Below are 19,690 nucleotides of genomic sequence, written 5' to 3' on the forward strand. Positions count from 1 at the left end.
CCCGTCGAGTATGACGGATGCGTAGGGGTGCTAATACCTTCCCTTCGCATAACCGACTCCCGAACCCATCCTCTTTCGTCGCGAGACCATGTTCTTTCCAGGTTTACTCTGAGCGTTTCCTTTCCCTCTTTTGGGATAAATAACGCACGGTGGCGGCTCTGTTGTTTCTTTCTTTCCCGCCGGTTTTTCGCGTGATGCGACAGCTGGCGACTCTGCTGGGGACTATAGAGAAGTTGACCTGTGCTGGTCCATCTTCCCTAAGCGAGTCTCTCCTAGCGCTCTCTAGGATTAGGGTTTGGTTGCTTTTGCTGTTGTTTATTGCATTCATTTGTATATATGTGCATTTACTGTTTGCATTTATTTGTTTGCATTAATGTTTGCATTCATATTCATCTGTTCACCTGGCTGGTTGTCTGTTTCTCTCTGTTGGGGTGGGAGTTACATGAGGTAAAAGGCCCAATACCCAGGCCATGAGTGAAATCTAGGATACTTAGGAATAGAGTGATTCATGGGAAGCGGGTGGTATTGCGCCACTTAGCAGAACATTGATATCACGAGCAGTTCAGACCCTGGTGGGATATTATCGTTACATACTTCGGGTGTGTATATGATGATATTCTGCGAAAGGTTATTTATGCTGCGTTTCTCCCGACCTTACCCTGGCCTAGATGACACCCGTGAGTGGGGAGGGAATGATCATTATTACAGGTACAGTTGGTGACTTGTTGGTGACTTGTTGGTGACTTGTGATCCTGTTGGTGACTATTGGTTCAGAATTTTGGGGTCTCAGATGACTTTGGGTTTCAGATGAATTTGTGGTTCCGAGTTCAAGCCGAAGCTTTGATCCTGTGTTCTGAGAGACACAGCCAACCAGTCCAGTCTGCATCATTTGCATCATAGCATATTTATTTTTCAAAAGAAACGCAATAAAAAAGGATACAAAAAAAAAAAAAAGAAAAAAAAGAAAAAAAAACTAATCCCTGCATGCATATCATTTCTCAGGTACATTCCAGAGCTTGTTCACTGATAGAGATGGCAACAGTCCCAGAGTTGAAGCGGAAGACTTGTTCCTACAGCTTTCACCGTGAACCTTTGACGTCTCTGATTGAGTTGAGCAACCTTATGACCAGTGGTAACCAGAAGGGGTTTGTTGACCAGTATGGAGATATTCTGACACTGTTGAAGATGGTAGTCGATCCAGTGCCGTTGCAGACTCTTCTACAGTTCTACGACCCAGGGCTTCATTGTTTCACCTTTCAAGATTATCAGTTAGCGCCTACTCTTGAGGAGTACTCCATTCTGCTGAGTGTCCCGGTCCGGTATCAGGTTCCTTTCTTGGATGTGCCCAAGGAGGTTGATTTCAGAGTTGTCGCCAGAGCTCTCCATTTGGGTATCAAGGAAGTCAGTGATAGTTGGAAGTCCAGTGGGGATGTTGTAGGATTGCCTTTGAAGTTTCTGTTGAGGGTAGCTAGAGAAGAAGCAGAGAAGGGAAGTTGGGAAGCCTTTCATGCTCAGTTGGCCGTCATGATCTATGGGATCGTCCTGTTTCCGAGTATGCCCAATTTTGTTGACTATGCTGCAGTCAGTATTTTCATTGGAGGAAATCCAGTTCCTACTCTGTTGGCTGACACTTACTATGCTATTCACAGTAGGCATGGTAAGGGTGGGGCTATCAGGTGTTGTCTCCCACTTTTGCTCAGATGGTTCTTGTCTCTTCTGCCAGTCAGTGGACCTTTTGTGGATGCTCAGAGCACGCATAAGTGGACTCAGAGGGTTATGTCTCTTACCTCCTATGATATCAGATGGCAATCTTACCGGATGGATGTGCGTAACGTCATTATGAGCTGTGGAGGATTCCGTAATGTGCCACTCGTAGGGACTAAGGGTTGCATCAATTACAACCCGGTTCTTTCTCTTCGCCAGTTGGGGTTTGTGATGAAGGGAAGACCACTTGAGGCTGAGGTAGCTGAAAGTGTGTATTTTGAGAAGCGGAGTGACCCGGCTAGATTGGAGCAGATAGGGAGAGCTTGGCAGTCTATTGGTGTGAAGGATGGATCTGTTTTAGGGAAGAAGTTTGCCGTTGCTATGCCTGATTACACTAATTGGGTCAAGGAGAGAGTAGAAACTTTGTTATTACCCTACGATAGGATGGAGCCGTTGCAGGAGCAACCACCTTTGATCCTTGCTGAGAGTGTGCCTGCGGAGCACTACAAGCAAGCCCTGATGGAGAATCGCCGTTTGAGAGGGAAGGAGCAAGATACCCAGATGGAGCTGTACAAAGCCAAAGCTGATAGGTTGAACTTGGCTCATCAACTCAGAGGAGTGCGAGAAGAAGATGCTAGCAGACTGAGAAGCAAGAAGAGATCCTACGAGGAGATGGAGAGCATGTTAGATGCAGAACACCGGGAGTGCTTGAGACTGCAGAGGTTTGAGGCCGGCTATCAGAAGAAGATCAGAGACTTGGAGAAGCAACTCAGAGGTAAAGATGTCCAGTTGAAGAAGGAAGTGGACTTGAGACAGGCATCAGAGAATCACCTTGGAGGAGAAGTCTTAGAGCTTAGAAGACAGTTGAAGGAGAAGATTACCCCTCTACCAGAATGTTCAGAATGCACACTGTTGATAGACCAGTGCCATTACCTGAAGACCCTCATTCCAGAAGACCGTCTGTCTTAGTTTGTATCTTTGTTTGTGTTTTGTTGAGAATCACCTCCAGGCTTGTTGGATGGGATTCATTTGTTTGTACTCCGTCTTTGGATCTTCATTGTTGAGAATCACCTCCAGGCTTGTTGGACGGGATTCATTTCTTTGTACTCTGTTTATGCGAATTTTCTGTTGACCTTTTTACCCTTATGTATGGATAAGGTTGTCAGTATTTCCCTGTTGTTCTCATTTTCCTTGTATCTGTTTGTTCTCTTGTTGCTGCAGGTTGCCATCTTTTCAGGATGGGTCAGGCTCTTTGAATGCCTGAGAAATGAACATATCATGTGCATCATACGCATCATTAGCATCATACTCATATCATTTTGCATAACAGGTGTTCTTGGTCGTGACTTCTCACTCTTGGTTCCTGTTCAGGCAGGATAGCTGATCAACGTCCGCACCGCTACTCAACAAGACTGAATCAACAGAGAGGTATGGATCAAGTTCAAGCTGAGTTGGCTGAGATGAAGGCTAACATGGCCCAGTTTATGAATATGATGCAAGGGGTTGCGCAAGGTCAAGAAGAGCTTCGAGCCATGGTTCAGAGACAAGAGGCTGTAATTCCACCGGTCAACCATGCTCCGCCAGAGGGAGGCCCGGTCAATGATAACAATGTTGCTGCTGCTGTACCCATCAACAACTATGCTGTGGGTGATGAGTTGGGGGGTATTCGAATCAACGGTCAACCTATTGTTCCAGATGCCGCTAATGCCAGAGTAGTCCGTGCCCCGGCCCGTAATCCTGCTCCGATTGTTGACAGACAAGAGGATATGTTTTCTCTGCTCAGTGAAGACGAAGACGTTCTGGGAAGGGTTAATGAGAGGGATCGTAAAGTTGATGCCCTTGCTGAGAAAATTAGAGCTATGGAATGTCAGAATTCTCTCGGTTTTGATGTCACCAATATGGGGTTGGTGGAAGGTTTGAGAATCCCTTACAAGTTCAAAGCACCGTCCTTCGATAAATACAACGGTACTTCTTGCCCTCGCACCCATGTGCAGGCTTATTATCGGAAAATCTCTGCGTATACCGATGATGAAAAGATGTGGATGTATTTTTTCCAAGATAGTCTATCTGGGGCTTCTTTGGACTGGTACATGGAATTAAAAAGAGATTCGATCCGATGCTGGAGAGATCTGGGTGAGGCCTTTTTGAGGCAATACAAACACAACATGGACATGGCGCCTAGCCGGACTCAGCTGCAGAGTCTTTGTCAGAAATCCAATGAAAGCTTCAAGGAGTATGCCCAGAGGTGGCGTGAACTGGCTGCTAGAGTTCAACCCCCTATGCTGGAGAGGGAGTTGACAGATATGTTTATCGGTACTCTTCAAGGTGTGTTTATGGACCGGATGGGGAGCTGCCCATTCGGTAGTTTTTCTGATGTTGTCATTTGTGGAGAGAGGACTGAGAGTTTGATTAAAACTGGGAAGATCCAAGATGTTGGTTCCTCTTCTTCTAAGAAGCCGTTTGCTGGGGCACCTCGTCGAAGAGAGGGTGAAACTAATGCTGTTCAACACCGCAGAGATCAGAACAGAGGTGAATACCGTCAAGTTACTGCAGTGACCATTCCGGCACCTCAACCTCGTCAACAACAACAACAAAGAGTTCAACAACCGCAACAACAACAACAACAGCAACGTCCGTATCAGCCCAGACAAAAGATGCCTGATCGACGTTTTGATTCGCTACCCATGTCGTACGCCGAACTGCTGCCCGAACTACTCAGGTTGGGGATGGTTGAGTTGCGTACAATGGCTCCGCCTACAGTATTGCCTCCTGGGTACGACGCCAACGTCCGTTGTGACTTTCACTCTGGGGCACCAGGGCATCATACTGAGAAGTGTCGGGCTCTCCAGCACAAGGTCCAAGATTTGATCGATGCCAAGGCGATCAACTTCGCTCCAGTGCCTAACGTCGTAAACAACCCTATGCCTCAGCATGGTGGGCATAGAGTGAACAATATTGAGGGGAAAGAAGCTGAAGATCTGGTTGTTAATGTTGATGATGTTCAGACTTCTCTGCTAGTTGTGAAGGGCCGTCTGCTGAATGGGGGTGTCTACTCGGGCTGTGATGAGGATTGTTTGGGTTGTGCAGAATCTGAGAATGGTTGCGACCAGTTAAGGGCCGGTATCCAGGGTATGATGGATGAAGGTTGTTTGCAATTCAGTAGGGCTGTAAAAGATCGTGGAACAGTGTCGACTATCACCATTTACTTTAAACCGTCTGAAGAACGCGGACAAAGGGTCGTTAGTGCACCTGCAACGAATGGTACCCCAGTTACCATTCCCGTGCCAGTAACCATCAGTGCTCCAACTACTATCGTTGCGTCTGGAAGGAGGGCTGTTGAGAATAGTAGAGCCGTGTCGTGGAAGTATGATAATGCTCACCGCAATTACAGAAGGGCTGAAAGTCAGACGAGACCAGTGAGTCAAACTCCAGTGACAATTGGTTTACCGAATAGAGTTCCTGCAACTGTTGGTCCGGCTGTGGATAATGTAGGAGGTCCAGGAGGTTTTACCAGAAGCGGTCGTCTGTTCGCACCGCAGCCTTTGAGGGATAATAATGCTGAGGCTCTCGCCAAAGCAAAGGGTAAGCAAGCTGTGGTTGAGGAAGAGCCTGTCCAGAAGGAAGCGCCTGAGGGGTCATTTGAGAAGGACGTGGAGGAGTTTACGAAAATAATCAAGAAGAGTGACTACAAGATTGTAGATCAGTTGAATCAAACTCCGTCCAAGATTTCTATACTTTCACTGTTGTTGTGCTTTGAGGCACACCGTAACGCCTTGCTGAAGATGTTGAACCTGGCTTACGTGCCTCAGGAGATTTCTGTCAATCAACTGGAGGGTGTGATGGCCAATGTGAGCACCAGGCATGGTGTAGGATTCACCAACCTGGACTTACCGCCTGAAGGGCGGAACCATAACAAAGCCTTGCACATCACCATGGAGTGCAAGGGGGCAGTGTTGTCTCACGTATTGGTAGACACCGGGTCGTCGCTGAATGTGCTGCCTAAGCAGATTCTGAAGAAGATTGATGTGGAAGGGTTTGTGCTTACTCCCAGTGACCTGATCGTTCGTGCTTTCGACGGATCTAAACGTTCTGTGTGTGGGGAAGTTACCTTGCCTGTGAGGATAGGTCCTGAGGTATTCGATATCATTTTCTATGTTATGGACATCCAGCCCGCCTACAGTTGTCTATTGGGGCGTCCGTGGATTCATGCAGCAGGGGCAGTCTCGTCGACTCTCCATCAAAAGCTCAAGTATGTCTGGAACGGTCAGATTGTGACTGTGTGCGGTGAAGAAGAGATTCTGGTGAGTCATCTATCCTCGTTCAAATATGTTGAGGTGGATGGCGAGATCCACAAAACCTTATGCCAGGCATTTGAGACTGTAGCTCTTGAGAAAGTGGCGTACGCTGAGCAGAGGAAGTCAGGTGCTTCAATTACTTCTTACAAGCAGGCTAAGGAGGTTGTGGATTCTGGCAAAGCTGAAGGCTGGGGCAAGATGGTGTACTTGCCTGTCAAAGAAGACAAATTTGGCGTTGGTTACGAGCCTCTCCAAGCAGAGCAGAATGGTCTAGCAGGTCCGAGTACCTTTACCAGCGCTGGGCTGGTGAATCATGGCGACGTCTCTGCAACCGGTAGTGAAGACTGTGACAGTGATTGTGATCTGGACAACTGGGTTCACCCGTGTGCACCAGGGGGGTCTATCAACAACTGGACGGCTGAAGAAGTGGTTCAAGTTACTCTTCTGACAGAGTAATTTTTTGTTGTTTTGTCATTTTTGCATGAAAATCCTACGATCTGCCCAAGGCGTAGTGATTCATTGTAGGGCCTCATCATGTTTTAATGATTATCATTAATGAAGGACATTTTTTGAAATCAAACTTTGTGATCCCTGTCTTTCTATTTTTTGTTTTCATCTTTTTTTCAAAACAATAAAAATGGCAATGTTTTTGTTTTTTGTGAATTTATTGAACTCTTTTTTCTAAAACAAAGCATTAAACATGCAGAAGCGATCTTATGGCATTCACTATGAACAGTTCTGTTATGGCTCAGTATGATTTCGACAATCCCATCTACCAAGCTGAAGAGGAGAGTGAGGAAGACTGTGAACTCCCTGCAGAATTGGTCAGATTGCTGAAGCAAGAGGAAAGGGTCATCCAACCTCATCAGGAGGAGTTGGAGGTTGTTAATTTGGGTACTGAGGACGCCAAGAGAGAAATCAAGATTGGGGATGCTTTAGAGGACTCTGTCAAGAGGAGGCTGATTGAGATGCTGAGAGAATATGTGGAGATATTCGCCTGGTCATATCAAGATATGCCTGGTTTGGATACAGACATTGTGGTGCACCGATTACCTCTTAGAGAAGGATGTCCTTCGGTCAAGCAGAAGCTTCGTAGAACGAGTCCTGATATGGCAACTAAGATCAAGGAAGAGGTTCAGAAGCAGTGGGATGCAGGTTTTTTGGCTGTTACAAGTTATCCCCCATGGGTGGCCAACATCGTTCCTGTGCCGAAGAAGGATGGTAAAGTCAGAATGTGTGTCGATTACCGGGATTTGAATAGAGCGAGTCCGAAAGATGATTTCCCATTACCTCACATTGATGTATTGGTGGATAATACGGCTCAATCCTCGGTATTCTCTTTCATGGATGGTTTCTCTGGATATAATCAGATCAAGATGGCGCCAGAGGACATGGAAAAGACGACATTCATTACACCTTGGGGCACGTTCTGCTATAAGGTGATGCCATTTGGGCTAAAGAATGCTGGTGCTACCTATCAGAGGGCAATGACGACTCTTTTTCATGACATGATGCACAAAGAAATTGAAGTGTACGTAGATGATATGATCGCGAAGTCGCAGACAGAAGAGGAGCACCTGGTTAATTTGCAGAAGCTGTTTGATCGGTTGAGAAAGTTCAAGCTGAGGTTGAATCCGAACAAGTGTACGTTTGGGGTGAGATCAGGGAAGCTTTTAGGCTTCATTGTCAGTGAGAAAGGGATTGAGGTTGATCCAGCGAAAGTCAAAGCTATTCAAGAGATGCCTGAACCAAAAACGGAGAAGCAAGTCCGTGGGTTTTTAGGGAGGTTGAACTACATTGCAAGGTTCATATCTCATCTAACAGCCACGTGCGAACCAATTTTCAAACTGCTCAGAAAGAATCAAGCAATCAGGTGGAATGATGATTGTCAGAAAGCTTTTGACAAGATTAAAGAGTATTTACAGAAACCTCCAATTCTGATACCTCCAGTTCCAAGGAGACCTCTGATAATGTACCTGTCAGTGACTGAGAACTCGATGGGGTGTGTATTGGGACAGCATGACGAGTCTGGTCGAAAAGAGCATGCCATATACTACCTTAGCAAAAAGTTTACCGACTGTGAAACAAGATACTCACTGCTCGAGAAAACTTGCTGTGCTTTGGCCTGGGCTGCTCGCCGACTGAGGCAGTATATGTTGAACCATACTACCTTATTGATTTCTAAGATGGATCCAGTGAAGTACATCTTTGAGAAACCGGCTCTCACCGGGCGTGTTGCCCGTTGGCAGATGATCTTAACAGAGTATGCCATTCAGTACACGTCACAGAAGGCCATCAAAGGTAGTATTCTGTCAGACTATCTCGCCGAACAACCGATTGAAGATTATCAGCCTATGATGTTTGAATTCCCTGATGAAGACATCATGTATCTTAAGATGAAAGATTGCGAAGAGCCTCTTGTCGAGGAAGGACCGGATCCGGATGACAAATGGACACTGATGTTTGATGGGGCTGTGAATATGAACGGTAACGGTGTTGGGGCAGTATTGACCAATCCTAAAGGTGCTCATATACCTTTTTCTGCCAGATTGACGTTTGACGTCACCAACAACGAAGCTGAGTATGAGGCTTGTATCATGGGGATAGAAGAAGCCATTGATCTGAGGATCAAAACTCTTGATATATTTGGAGATTCCGCTCTAGTGGTCAATCAAGTCAATGGAGATTGGAATACGAATCAGCCGCATTTGATTCCGTATAGAGATTACACCAGAAGAATACTGACGTTCTTCAAGAAAGTGAAGTTGTATCATGTCCCCCGGGATGAGAATCAAATGGCTGATGCCTTGGCTACTTTGTCGTCTATGATCAAAGTTCATTGGTGGAATCATGTGCCACATGTTGCGGTGAATCGACTTGAGAGGCCTGCGTATGTGTTTGCAGCCGAGTCTGTTGTGATTGATGAGAAGCCGTGGTATTATGACATCAAGAACTTCCTCAAGACTCAGGAGTATCCTGAAGGTGCGTCGAAGAATGACAAGAAAACCCTGAGGAGGCTAGCTGGAAGCTTCTATTTGAATCAGGATGATGTGCTGTATAAGAGAAACTTTGACATGGTCTTGCTCAGATGCGTGGACAGACCCGAGGCGGACATGTTAATGCAGGAAGTTCATGAAGGTTCCTTCGGTACTCATGCCGGCGGACATGCAATGGCTAAGAAGTTGTTGAGAGCGGGTTATTACTGGATGACTATGGAATCCGATTGTTTCAAGTATGCTCGGAAGTGCCATAAGTGTCAAATTTATGCTGATAAGGTGCATGTACCACCAAGCCCTCTGAATGTCATGAATTCGCCTTGGCCGTTTGCCATGTGGGGCATTGATATGATTGGGAAGATTGAGCCTACTGCTTCGAATGGACATCGCTTCATCCTGGTTGCGATTGACTATTTCACCAAATGGGTGGAAGCAGCTTCCTATGCTAACGTTACCAAACAAGTGGTTACCCGGTTCATCAAGAAAGAAATCATATGTCGTTATGGAGTTCCTGAGAGAATCATCACTGACAATGGTTCGAATCTTAATAACAAGATGATGAAAGAGCTTTGCAAAGATTTCAAGATTGAACATCACAATTCTTCTCCTTACAGACCAAAGATGAATGGTGCTGTAGAAGCGGCGAACAAGAATATCAAGAAGATTGTGCAGAAGATGGTCGTTACGTACAAGGATTGGCATGAGATGCTGCCTTTCGCTTTGCATGGGTACCGTACCTCAGTACGTACGTCGACCGGGGCAACCCCTTACTCCCTTGTGTATGGTATGGAAGCTGTCTTACCTGTTGAAGTGGAGATTCCTTCCCTGAGAGTTTTATTGGATGTCAAGCTGGACGAAGCCGAGTGGATTCGTACAAGGTTTAATGAGTTAAGCCTTATCGAGGAGAGACGGCTAGCAGCTGTATGCCATGGACAGTTGTATCAGCGAAGGATGAAGCGAGCCTTTGATCAGAAAGTGCGTCCTCGAAGCTATCAGATCGGTGATCTAGTTTTGAAGAGGATCCTCCCTCCCGGTACAGATAACAGGGGCAAGTGGACTCCTAATTATGAAGGTCCGTATGTTGTGAAGAAGGTATTCTCCGGTGGAGCCTTGATGCTTACAACTATGGATGGTGAAGATTTTCCGTCTCCTGTTAACTCAGATGTAGTCAAAAAATACTTCGCATAAATTGACCCACTGGACAAAAAGAAAAAAAGAGTCCAGGCAAAAAAAGGGCATCCCGGCGAACCAAAAAACAGAAAGAAAAGGTTCGGGCAAAAATTAGGGATAAAATGAAAAGAATTTGTACACCCGGTAAGTCGAAAACCCGCAAGGGCGGCTTAGGCAAAAATGGGTATCCCGGTGGATTGAAAACCCGAAAGGGCGATCCAGCCAAAAGAGGGATTAAAACGAAGACTACAGTCTGAGTTGTCTGTACTTCGTCAAGCTTTGTCATCTGCCATCTCGAAAGATGTGATCCGTCCAGTCATTTCTTCTCAGAAAGCAAGGAGTTGGGAGGAAAACTGATGATCTGTGAGTTATAACAGAATTGGGAAATAGTGGATGCCGTGTTCACGTTGCCATTAGGATAGATTTTTCCTTTTGTGCGCAATTACCTCTTTCTAGGAATTGCCTCCCAATGTATTTGCCTTTTCAGGCACATTTTCAATTAATAAAAGTCGTTATTCAGATAAATAGCTCTTTGGTTTTTATTTTTACTGTTTTGTTTGCAAAAATGTCCGAATTTTTGATAAGCATTGCATATAAGAACATGAAGGCTAAACAATGGCTTGCAGGATGATGAAACATTTGAAAATCATTTTGAATGTTGAGGACACTTGAGCGTATCTTGTCCATGTATCCCCTGGGGGCATTTTGTTGTGTCGAGTTTTTCAGGATTGGCGTCTGTGAGGACGTTTCCTCAGCAGATATTTTCCCCAAGCAAGTTTGGAAGCTATCAAAGCTATGTTCCACTGCGGAGACGTCTGTGGATAGTGCCTTCTATTTCCCAACAGATCTAAGGATTGCCTATCCCCAGCAGGCCTGTATCTGCCGATTTCCTCCCCGAGTGAGGCAGGTTCATTGAAATTTATCTCCAACATTTATCCTATCTGTGGACTGAAGGATATCCCCAGCGGAGTTTACCTTCCCCCAGCAACAGTGCTATTCTCCAACATGAGTGAGAAGTCGTTGCTCTCCTTGCAGAGTCTCCCCGCAAAGTTGGAGTACCCGATCAGTTTTGGCTCCCCAACCGGAGTTTTTCATCATCTTGCATTCTTGCATTTTAGTGATCATTGCATCCTCAAACCGCGTAGCATTCCCATTCAATATGGAGCATTACGCCATAGAAAAATTCAAACATATGCATTCATGTGTTAACCCAATCAGACCGTATCCCCGGCAGAGGCGGATCATTTCATTCAACATCAGCACAGCAAGTCTGCTACAGTTGCTCTTGACAGCATTCAGGATTGATATCCCCACAGAGGTTTATTTCCTCACCCGTTGGTGACAGAAAGTTTGTTTCTCCCCAGTGAGACCCCCAGCAAGTGGTCAACCTTGCCTTGACATATCTAAAGAGTCGTCCTTGTGATACCGGCAAGTGTCGTACTAGCACCCGCGTGTGTTTCTTTGTTTGGTGTCAGTAAACACCATTGTTTCGGTGTCTGTAAACATCGGGTATTCTCCCCAGTCATCAGTAAATGTCTGGTCGTCATTTTTGGTGTCGGTAAACACCATTGTTTCGGTGTCTGTAAACATCGGGTATTCTCTCCAGTCATCAGTAAATGTCTGGTCATTATTGTTGGTGTCTGTAAACACCATTGCTTTGATGTCAGTAAACATCGAGTCTCACCCCAGTCATCGGTAAATGTCTGGTCTTTTTTTGGTGTCGGTAAACCTCATCCTTTGATGTCGGTAAACATCGAGTCTTTTCTGCAGTCATCGGTAAATGTCTGATATCCCCAGCTAGAAATCCCCAGTAGAGTCATCTGTAAATGTCCTATCTGGTTTCCAATTGCAAATATTTGTTTTCCTTTAGTGAAGTGTTTCCCGGTCATCAGTAAATGTCTGGTCAATACTTTTTGGTGTCTGTAAACATCATCTTTCGATGTCTGTAAACGTCGAGTTTTCCCATTCATCAGTAAATGTCTGGTCAATACTTTTTGGTGTCTGTAAACATCATCTTTCGATGTCTGTAAACGTCGAGTTTTCCCATTCATCAGTAAATGTCTGGTCGATCTTTTTGGTGTCTGTAAACATCATCTTTCGATGTCTGTAAACGTCGAGTTTTCCCATTCATCAGTAAATGTCTGGTCGATCTTTTTGGTGTCTGTAAACATCATCTTTCGATGTCTGTAAACGTCGAGTATTCCCATTCATCTGTAAATGTCTGGTCGATCCTTTTGGTGTCTGTAAACATCATATTTCGATGTCTGTAAACGTCGAGTATTCCCATTCATCTGTAAATGTCTGGTCGATCCTTTTGGTGTCTGTAAACATCATCTTCCGATGTCTGTAAACGTCGAGTTTTCTCCCATTCATCCGTTGATGTCTGGCCGAGTCCTCCCAGTTATTCAATAACGTCTGGTTACCCCACCGTTGGTCCCGATAAACGTTGAGTTTTTCCCATTTCGTCCGTTGACGTATGGTTGTATCCCTTCCAGTTATTCAATAACGTCTGGTTACCCCTCCGTTGGTCCAGATAAACGTCGAGTTTTTCCTAGTTGTCCGTTGGCATCTAGTTGTGATTTCTTTTCCCATTCATCGTCGTTGTGATGTCTAGATATGGCCGTACCCTTTGAAAACAAAAACCAAAAAAATATATACCCAGCAATAAATATCAAATCCCAGTGGACGTTTCCATTGGTGGATCCCTGTATTGTGCAAATTCTACGGTTCTTGGTATTCAATCCCTGTTTACCCTGAAAGTCTGACAGCCGTTGCTCTCATCCATTCGGGTTCCCAGCTGATTGAATAGGGGCAGCTGTAGCACCTCAAATTTGCACCTATCATTGTACATACATTTTCATATTAGGTCATAGCATATCATGGTCCACTGCATAGCATTGCATTGTCCCAGTTGCCTCAAGTGCAAGCCAATCAAGAAATCAGGTCAAACTGATCAGGAGATCAGTCAGTCAAGCAAGCAAGTATGTTTCTCAAGGAGCCAAGGCCCTAGGGTTGATCCAACATGTCCACATGACTAGGGGATCCATTTGAAGTGATTTGGTCAAGGATTGGATGTTCAGAAGTCATCAGTCAATGCACAGTCAGTCAGAAACCCTAAAAAGTCAAACTTGGTCAACTGTGGTTGATTTTATGGTTTTGATGGATGGAATTGGTTTGAGAAGTCTCATTCATGTCCAAATAGGCCTCATATATCATGTCAAACACCATCATGGAAGAATTTGAAGCCAGACAAGAAATTTCCAAAAATAGAAACTGGACCTGTAACTGAAACTTACCAAAAATGGAAAGTCTTGATCCTCAAACTTACATCATGATACAAGCTTCAAATGAATTTTTGCCCAACATTAAAGTTGAAGATCTTGTTCTCCCATTTCCAAAAAGTCCAAGAACTCTCAATTCCCATGTATGGTTGGCAAGTTACGATCAAATCATTTTCAAAAAATCTTGAACTTCAAAAGGCCATATCTCTCAAACCATTTGGCCAATTTTGGTGGGGTTTTTTTCTACAATCTCCATTTGTTCCCCTCTTTCCAAAAATGTAAATTTCATACACCAAAACCTTGCCAATCAAAATGGCATTTTTTGACTTGTCTCATTTAAATTCAAGTTTGACCAAGGGTTGACTTTTTGATATAATCATTTTCTCACCATTTGGCCAATTGAAATAGCTCAGAAATTTGGTTTTGGTCATGTTTGCAAGCCCATTTCATGAAGTACATACAGCCATGCCTAACTTGCTTGAAACTTGGAAGAAAGTACATGTTTCAACCACTCTATCCCACATATCCATGGGCCATGCTTGGTACTCTAAAACAGCAGAAGTATAACATATTTTCTGTCATTTTTTGAGTACACAAGTTGCAGCCACAAACCAGCAAGAAAACCTTGGTTCACATTCTCTCAAAAACTTCATTCTTGGCATTTTTCCAAAGCCTGTCCAGAACTCTCAATGAACCAAACTTTGCCTTACATCAAACACCATCCAAGCATCATTTTGAAACCAGTAGCAGCCACACAAATCACTTGGTCTGAGCAGAAAAAAACTGATATTCCCTAAAAGCCATCTTTTGCATTTTGCATTTTTCTTGAGAAAACACCAAAGAGCCCGAGCCATACTTGTTTGTGCCATCATTCATGATCCTATTGGGAGCTATTGCAGGCAAGGAAATGCAGCTGTAACTACCTTTTCACTACTGTCTTCTCCAAGCACTCAGCCATGGCAGAACTTGTTTGCAACCTCACCAAGCCATTTCAAGCCAAACATCAATCATCATCCATCATTGGAAGGCTTATGGAGCATCTGTTTTAGGCCAACAACATCAAACAACGACTGTACCACAACTGTCCATCAAATTTGGTAAAAATTCGATCTCCCTATTTTGCGAAATAGATGCATGCTTTAGGTAGGTCTCTTGATGCTGAGTCCATTGTTGGTTTTGGTTTTAAAAATGATTGAGTAATGGTCAAGTTATGTTGAGTGGAAGTTTTACATCCAAACTTGTTTTTGCTTATTTCTTCTTGTTTAACTTGATTTGATGAAAATGGAGTTTGGAATGTTGATGTGTGTTGCTTGATGATCATTTGTGTGTGTTCAATTGAGATTTCTGGGCATTTTTGAAAATCACGATTGAAAGAGGGATGAAGGTGCTGTACTGTGTAGAAACCCTAACTCCAAAATCCATTCCCCAGAATTCTTGTTTTTTCCACGTGCATGGCATGGTTTTTAGGCAACAACCAATAGAATTATTTCAATTTCCTGGCCAAAACGACCGCGTCCCATTAAGTGGGAGGTTTATTTACAAAACTGCCACTCGGACCCCATGTCACATTAAATTAAGTTATTTCTTTTCTAATTATTTCACTTTGATTCATCCAATTTGCAAAAATCATAACTTGTTCAATTTTGATCCAAAATTCATGGGATTTTTTGTGTTGTGTTCATCATGATCTCTACTTTTTTATCACATTTTTTCCAGAATTTTTGGATGTTTGGTTTTTAAATGGTGCTAGGGTTTGTGACATGTGACCAAATATTGTACGTTTTGCCAAAACATTTGTGAAATGATGATACTTTATCCAATGGCTCCCAAATTTTTTGTGCTTAAACTAGACACACCCATGGTGATTTTGGTGTAGAGTTTGTGAATTTATCTTATGTGGTTTGAGAGTTATGATTTTTTGAATTAGGGTGTGACAATTTGTGTCACACCATTGATGTCCAACTTCATGATTTTCATTACCATGCTTCTTGACCTCCAATTGATCTGATTTTTTGCATGAACCTACTCTTGTATGTCTAGTTTACATGTGAATTTTCTTGAAATTATTTGTGGCATTTCCTAATTGTTTGAGATTTTCTCCCCTGCTTAGTCATATGTTGACTTTTTGTGACACTTGTTCCCATTTCATTTGTGAAATTCTCATACTTTATTGGATGGACATGAAATTTTACATAAGATAACTAGACATCCTCATCTTTGCCATGGTTTTGACCCCATTCATTTATCATGCACCATTTCTGACTTATGATTTTTCTAAGTTGATGCATGTTTGGTTGACTCCTTTGAGCATGTTCAAAATTGCTTTGACTTTCTGATTTTCATTGACTGCCTTCCACTTGTCCAAATGAGATGAAATTTGACATGCTTACCATACTATGTGTTAGGATTGATCATGATTTATTTGGTGATTTTTGGAATTGATTATGATTGGTTTTGAGTTAAGTCTTGCTGTTGACTTCTATGAGCATCTGTTTGCTATACCTTGACCTAAATTGTTCATGAAATGATGATGATGATTGATATGAATGTGAACCCAATTGGTTTTGTTTCTTGATTGTTTGAACTTGATTTTGGATACTTGCCATTTGCTGTTTTTACTTTTTCATTCCTTTTTGACCCTAGGCTTGCCCTAGTGGTCCTGTTACTCACTTTTGAGCTTGTGTTTTCAGGTTAAGCTACAAATGACCAATGAGACCAATTCTTTTTGATTGAGCTTGCTTGATTATCATTGACTAACTTGTTTGTTTTGTAGGTGGCTTGACTCATGTGATTTGAGTCTTGTGCTTAGCACAGTTGATTATCTGTTTTGACTGTTGTTTCCCAATTCCTTTTGCTTTGACTTGTGAACTGTGTACTGATCAGTTTGACCATTTCAGGTACCATTAGTTGCTTAAGTTCCTTGAACTTGCTTTGCTTTGCTATTTAGCAACTTGCTTGAGGTATAATTTCTCATCTCCGTGTAGTCTGGAAGACCTGGTCTGTTACTTGGCCAGGCAACTGTCTGAAGTCCTCCTTAAGAGGCAATGTTTGTGGATGTTTAATTTTGTCCTTGCATAGAGTCAAAGACCTCCTAAGTGAAGAGGCAATTGGCAGAATCCAAGGGATATGCAATCTATCCCCTGCTATTCAGTGTGTCATCTGCTTTGCTCACACCACTGTGTTGATGCATTGTAGATACAAACCCAAGTTCTTGTACAACTGTACAGTTGAGTCAGTTTTAAATGTGTAGAAGGGTTCCCACTTTCTGAACCCACACATTCTTGTCTTAAGCTCTCCCAGGACAGGGATAAGAGTTGTGAAGTCTTATCTTCACTCACCTTTCATCTGCTTCACCTTAGCCCCTCAATGGCAAGGTTAAGAGCACATTCACCCAGTTCCAGAGGTTTGTTTGTTGAGGTTGATATGACCCCTCGACTAAAACCTAACCCTTGTTTGAGCCACTTGCTTGTGTATAGTGTGTGCTATCTGTGCTTGTAGGATTGTTTGACTTGCTTCCTGTGCAAGTTAGGTTTGTTTGGCTTGCTTCCTGTGCAAGTTAAGTGTGTGTGTGGCTTGCTTCCTGTGCAAGTCATGACTAGGATAGGTTGGCTCCCTGTGCCAGTTAGCTAGAAACCTTAACTTAGGGATGAATTTGCATGATAACATCTAGGCTCGAGTCGTAGTCTCCCTAGTTGTGTCTCCCTCTGTTATCTGGTTAGGCTAGTCCTGTATCCCTCTGTAGGGGAACTACGTCGCCCTGATTCTCATACCAGATGAGATACGTAGGCAGGAGATGAGCAGATCTCTCCGGGCGCCCTTTTTTTCCTTTTTTGTGTGTGTTTGGAAACTATTAGGCTCGAGCTCTAGTCTCCCTATTAGTTTGTCCTTTCAACCTTTTGTGTTCCTTTCGACGTCTCAGCGTCTCTTTTTGTTTGCGTGGCAACTATTAGGCTCGAGCTCTAGTCTCCCTATTAGTTCGCGTGTTCATCCTTTATCCCTGTGTAGGGGAACTACGTCGCCCTGATCCTCATACCAGATGAGGTACGTAGGCAGGAGATGAGCAGATCTCTCCGGGCGCCTGTGTCTTTGTTTTGTCTTGTTGTGTGCTTGGAAGCCGATGTAAGTCCATCGAGTGGCATTTGGGTTCCAGTGTGGGTGCGTTTAGGTTCGGATGCTGATGTAAGTCCAGTGATTGGCATTCAGGCTCCACGTTTGCCTTTGCCTGTGTTTGTTTGTGTGCGTGTCAGCCGAGCTACGAATGCTCTGATTCTCCTTCGTCCGAGGAGATACGTATGCATAGGATGCGATATCCTAGCGAGCATGTGTCGTTTCCCCAGTCCGAACTACTTCGACTCTGATGTCTATGCCTGATAGACTAAGTAGGCCCAGGATGCGATATCCTGTCGAGTCAGTCTCTTTTGTTTTCTTGTGTCTCTTTCAGCCAGTGTGTGTGTGTGTGAGCAGTGTTTTAGCAACCATTTTTCCTTCCTTTTGTGCGTGGATCCCGTCGAGTATGACGGATGCGTAGGGGTGCTAATACCTTCCCTTCGCATAACCGACTCCCGAACCCATCCTCTTTGGTCGCGAGACCATGTTCTTTCCAGGTTTACTCTGAGCGTTTCCTTTCCCTCTTTTGGGATAAATAACGCACGGTGGCGGCTCTGTTGTTTCTTTCTTTCCCGCCGGTTTTTCGCGTGATGCGACAATGGGAAGTCAGAATATCGAGTAGGTGATATGATCCTTTCAGCTAAGACTTCGTAACACCTTTGCTAGGCGTCATTCTTGAAAATGATCCTCATGTTATCCTCGTGCTGCATTCTTAAACAATGTTAGTGAAAAAATTCTCTAAAGAGAATGTAGTGGACCTTAAAAATAAAAACACGTGACCAAAGTTAATGAATGATTAATAAATTTTAAATTTTGCTATTTATTTATTTGGATATGAAAAAAATGAAAAGAAATACGTGGGTTACCTCCCATGTAACACTTTTGTTTTACATCGTTAGCTCGATGTACTTGGTAAACTCAGTCTTCGAGAGGACTGGCAGGTGGCTCACTCAGGTTCCAAATATGATAACTTTCTATCATTTCATCACTGTGATAGTGTTTGAGCCTCTGCCCGCTTACTATAAAAGGCCCGAATGACTTACTCCAAACTTTGACTGCTCCAGACCGCATAACCTTTACTACTTCAAACGGTCCTGACCGTCGGGAACGAAGCTTTCCTGGGAACAATCTTAGTCTGAAGTTAAAAATGAGTACTAGTTCTCCTATATAAAACTTCTAGTAATACGCTTATCATGCTATCTTTTTATTTTCTCTTTGTAGATTTGGTCATTTTCATAAGCGTCTAATCTTAGTTCGTCTAACTCGTGAATTGTAAGACCCCAATTTTGACCCTAAGATCCCTCATGCTATCTCATCATATGCATTGGCTTATGGATCACACCTTGGCATCCTCCTTACCCCTCATTCACTAGGTTTGCATTGGGAGAGATCACTAAGCACATTTTGATTGTATCATACTTTGTTTTTCATTATTTACTAACCAAAATGCCAAAAATATGTAAATGTATAGTTTGTTGCTTTTGTAGGTAGTGTGTGTAATCACCCATGCTCCATCAAGCTTATATCTAGGGTTTAAGACCCTCAATGCAAGGATATCAATCAAGAAATGGTTTACATTGTCTCTATACATCATATATGGATCCCTTTGGTCTTCACATGTCATTTTGATCAAGAATTCATCAATAGTTTGAAGCTTGTTTGCCTTGGAAACCCTAATTTATCTGGGTATCTTGTGTGACTTCCTTAGCAAGTTTCTTCATCATTTGATCAATCATTTAAAGGGATACTTCATTTTACATCATATTACACATATATGATCCTACATGAGTGAAGGAGAATTGCGATCCAAAACGCAGCGGAAATTAAAATTTTCTCCTTTAGAGATCCTTACGAATGGTCATGATCAGTGATAGAATATTTACCTCTTGTGACGATTGAAACCTTTGGTGCAGATCTCTTGTGACGATCAAAACCTTTGATGCAGATCCACAGAGAGATCACGAACATTGAATGATGACAACGTCTCTACTCAGTCCACACGAACAGATTCCTTCAATCTCAGTGCTAGCTGGTACGAATGAAGGCTTTGAGAGAGAGAGAGAGAGAGAGAGAGAGAGAGAGAGAGAGAGAGAGAGAGAGAGAGAGAGAGAGAACGGAAATAATGCAACCGCAATGA

Source organism: Lathyrus oleraceus, chromosome 6 (genome assembly GCF_024323335.1).
Source record: "Lathyrus oleraceus cultivar Zhongwan6 chromosome 6, CAAS_Psat_ZW6_1.0, whole genome shotgun sequence".
NCBI classification, from domain to species: domain Eukaryota; kingdom Viridiplantae; phylum Streptophyta; class Magnoliopsida; order Fabales; family Fabaceae; genus Lathyrus; species Lathyrus oleraceus.